The sequence below is a fragment of the Nicotiana tabacum genome, chromosome 5 (genome assembly GCF_000715075.1).
Source record: "Nicotiana tabacum cultivar K326 chromosome 5, ASM71507v2, whole genome shotgun sequence".
NCBI classification, from domain to species: Eukaryota; Viridiplantae; Streptophyta; class Magnoliopsida; order Solanales; family Solanaceae; genus Nicotiana; species Nicotiana tabacum.
This window is the reverse complement of record NC_134084.1, coordinates 139,511,877-139,516,585: the sequence shown is the minus strand read 5'-3', so window position 1 is coordinate 139,516,585 and position 4,709 is coordinate 139,511,877. Positions and strand designations below refer to the sequence as shown.

The following is a 4,709-nucleotide window of genomic DNA, read 5'->3' as shown; positions in this document are numbered from 1 at the left end:
TCTCTTTCTCTGCAATATTGTTCTTGTTCTTTTATTGTTTCATAACATAGATATAATTATACATATATTATGCATAAAGTATACATATATTGTGCAACCCTGTATTTTTTAACTTAAGAGATAAGGTTGGTGACTATTTGGGTTAATTCTTTGAGAATTACAATGTGGTATCCATTTAAATTCTTGATGTTTATTTCTGTTACTCTCTCAACCTTTCATCGTCATAACGCAATCTAACCACTCAAGCTTTCACTAAGTATTTACCCTAACTCCTACTACTTTGGAATTGAAAAGAAAACCAAGAAACAGGAAAGAAAGAGAGATGAAATTCCTACTTCTAAGTATTAATAATAATATATAAAATTAGATTCGGTTGTAAAAGTAGATGTCTTGTTTCCAGAAATGTTCTATTTAATAGTGAATGTCGTTGTTGCGAGACCACTAGCCATAGCAATACCACCAGAGTAGGAGCAAAGAACGATCCTCTACAGTGCCATGGCCATGACCCGAAGTCCATGGGACTGTTAATCACGCTCTGGTCCAATGGTCATGGTTCATCCACCATGGCTTGGTTTCTTGTCTCCTTAGAACTCAAGGATACAGTGGTACGAGCCTGTAAAACAGATCCTGTTCAAGTAAGGTCGTGAATGTGCTTATAAAGAATATTTTTCTGATATACATTCTCGATGTGGGAGGGAACAAGTGTCGTGCTGTCAGTCTTACTAAGATTAACAGGATATTTAGTTTCCTGTTAAGAAATGAGAGCAAAATAGAATAATCTATATATATATATATATAGGAGGGACTAGAAAAGATGACTTGGCACCTCTCATATGTTAGCAATGGTATTTATCTTTTTTGCCAGTGTTTTGGCATTTTAACTCATATTTCTGGTAAAACAAATCAGTATATTCATGCAATTACAATATAATTTAATATTTAATTACAGTTATATCGTTCGATATGACTGTTACTATACCACACTTTAATAAGTACTGGTGACGTTCCAACAATTGCCGTTTCTATACCACCGTTTCATAAGGACAAAGAATGAATACTAAACATTCACGTTTTATAATGAAACAAAGAAAGTTACGTGAACAGCAAATACCATCCAATTTGCGTTTTTTCCTTCTAAAACTCCTCTCTTTTTGACTAATTGTCTTCTAAATGAAGGCCTTGCCAGCTCTTTTATCTATGTCATTATGCATAAAACTTTTTTTCAGGATCATGTATGTTTCATTAACCTTTTTCGTTTATCCTATATGTCAGTCTTAGTTGGGGTATTCTTATTATGTTCACTAATTATGTCAGTAAATATATTTAGCTTTTATTTTTCACTCATGTAGATGTTGAAAAACTCCTCAATTAAAGATTACTTCGATATGAATAATCGAGCAAGTGCGATCCGTGAGAGCAAACGACGTAAGTTAAGTATTTTGTAGTGAGAAAGGTTGATGATTGAACTTCATTATAGAAATTATCTCTCTCAGAAGAGGCTAATTATGTGAATTTTAGTCAAGATTTTTTGCCTGAAACACTTATTATGGGTTCCATGTTAAGGGTTCCTATTAATAGGAAAGAATACCACAAAGTATTCAATGAGTTCGAGTCAAGAGGGGTTGCTCTGATGGTAAGCAACTTCCACTTCCAACCAAGAGGTTGTGAGTTCGAGTCATCCCAAGAGCAAGGTGGGGAGTTCTTGGAGGGAAGGATGCCGATGATCTATTTGGAAACAGCCTCTCTACTCTAGGGTAGGGCTAAGGTCTGCGTACACACTACCCTCCCCAGACTCCACTAGTAGGATTATACTGGGTTGTTGTTGTTGTAAAGTATTCAATGAGTCACAAAATTTTTGTACTAGGATAGGGGTTTCAATCTGTTCTCACGTATTTTAGAAGAATGGTAATGAGGTTTTGTTATTGTGTTACCAAAAGTACAAAGTGAAAATTTCCCGCAAAACTGAGGATACTAAAGGAGATTGTTCTTCTTTTTTTTTCGTTTTTTTTATTTGTTTCCTCCTCTTCTTCTTTTTTCTATTTTGCTTTTTTGTCCTATATAAAAAAGTTGGAAATTACAAAATATGTAGTAATTAACTACTAATTGAAAGCCCTGTCTACATTATTTGAATTTAAGATAATTGTCACATTAAGCTTTCTCTAATTATATTCGGATCTTCCCCCTATTTTTAAATATTGAGAATTTTGAGGCCAAAGAGTGCTGATATTATGATATAGCACCCCGCATAGTCCAACATTCATCGTTGTTTTTTTCTTAATTTTTTGCTTTTTTTCTCTTCATCGGGAGACTTTTTATGCTCCTTCTAAGTGATTAATCAATTATTTTTCCATTTTTTTATCCTCCCATAAATAATTTAATCTTTTTGCTTTTTTCCCTTCATCTTGAGACTTTTTCTAAGTGACTAATCAGTTATTTTTTCCTTTCTATATCCTCCCATAAATAATTTAATATTGTTGAATTTCATAGACACACGCTATGTATGAAGAAATAAGGACAGAGAAAGAGAAACAAAAGAGCGAGAGGATGAAAGGAAAGAGGTGAAAGAGAAGAAACAGACAAAGAAAATCTATCTATATAAAATAGGAGAAGCAAATCAATGTGATAATGCCAAGTGTAACATAAAAAATTTAACAAATACTGTTAAATTTTAGGACAAACTTCCAACTAATTGGAGATACAAAAATTCTGTTTAAAAAAAGGAAAAAATGATTAAGAAAATGGATACAAAGAAATTAAACAGGAGAAGCAAATCAATATGATGATGTCAAGTGTAACAACAAAAATTTAACATATGTCAAATTTTAGAACAAACTTCCAACTAATTGAAGATTCAAAAATTATTTTATAAAAAAGGATAAAATGAAAAAAATGGACACAAAGAAATTAACTTACCTAAAATTAACTACTCAAATGCGGGTGATGGATGGTTTAGGTTAGTTAATTTCTTTATTTTTTTAAAATTATTTTATTTTTTCTTTTTTAAAATAAAAACTATACTTTCATTAAAATTAAGATAATATTATTGAGAACAACGGAATAAAATCTAAAATAAAAAATATTTGAAGATTTATAATATATATATCTTCTATTATTTTATAAAAATAAAGTAGCAGAAAAATTATAAAAATAAAGTAATATGCTAATAAATTTTTTATTAACAATATAATAATACTAAACTTTGGATAATATAATAAAGAATAAAGAACAAAAAATTTATTCGATGACTATATATCGTATTGACAAATAAAATGACAATTAAATTTTTTTTAAGCAATACTATCTAATATATTCAAACAAGTCCGATCACAATTTAATTTAATTAATATTTTTTAATATTGACTGTGCATCGCGCGGGTACGATTACTAGTATAATAATAGAGACAAGATGTATAGGAGGAGAATGTAGAAGTTATCTTATTCAAGTTTGTTTCTTGTGTGTTCTTCCATGGGCAAAGAATGTCCTATTTATACTATACAAGATACACCCAAAACTCACTAGATACATCCTACGAATTAATAGGTGCATCTATCCAAGTAGTACATTGTATAGAATGTATGGATGGATTAAATGAATATCCATATATATTCACTTTATTTATAACACTCCCCCTTGGATATTCATTTGAAAGATAATGTGTCTCGTTAAAACCTTACTAGAAAACACCCATTGATGGAAAATGAGTACACAAATCTTGTAATATGCATTGAATGCTGCTTCATTTAAAACCTTACCAGGAAAACTATATACGGCTAAAATCGGAGAGTCCGATTTTATGATCATAACGACACTCCATAGTCCGTCTCCAGAAGGCTCGAGGCATAGCTCGAAGTTCGACCCCGAGGGTTCTCTATGTTCGACCTTGGGGCAATGCAAATCGGTGGCTATGATGGACAAAGGGGAAGTTTCCAAGGCACGTGGTTAGAGCTGACCAAGCCTACTAGACTAGTACAAGTCTGTACCATGACATTAAATGTTGTACTAGCCGCATATCTTTATAATAAATGCACATGTACTATGTTGGGATTCTCCCTCCTATATAAAAGGGATCCTTATCATTTTGTAAGACATATGATATTCAATACAAGAATAAGAACATTCTTTGCTCTTCAACTTAAACATATTCTATTGTCGCTCCTTTGATTTTATTGCTTACATTTATTGTGTTTTATTGATTGTTCTTCATTTATTACTCATCATTGGCCATAAAGAGTCATCATCAAGATCCTACTGTTAGTTCTTCATCGACCATCCCTAGTCCGACCCTTTAGCTCTACCTCGAGGCCCAGCGTAGGCTAGCTCGAGACCCCGATTTACGGTCATTCGGTTTGCATAACATACTATCTTCAAGTGCTTATCTCATTTTCCTGACTCACACTTAGTATCAATTGCTTAACAACTAGCATTAAAATAAATCACATAATTTTAGAACTACAAAATCAAATCTAATTATAATTACCATTTTCAAGATAAACAATTTGGCACCCACCGTGGGGCTAAAAATAATAGTGATTGTTTTCGTACTAGTTTACTGAAAAACATAAGTTATTCTTCACACCTTTTCTTGTCCAAGAATATTTGATTTCGGGTCAAAATGTCTAACTTAGTGAATGCACATGAATACAACGGTCCTGAAGACCATGGAGAGAATGGTGTAGTTGTTCCAGGCATCGGTGTACCAGCACAAAAC

General features: G+C 32.2%; 1 non-coding gene across 1 annotated transcript; it reads right to left on the bottom strand.

Moving 5' to 3' along the window:
• Positions 1-422: 422 nt before the first annotated feature.
• LOC142181388 (small nucleolar RNA U3) lies at positions 423-645 on the bottom strand. Its single transcript, XR_012710054.1, has one exon. It is a non-coding gene; the product is annotated as a small nucleolar RNA U3 (small nucleolar RNA).
• Between the last annotated feature and the right edge of the window lie 4,064 nt (positions 646-4,709).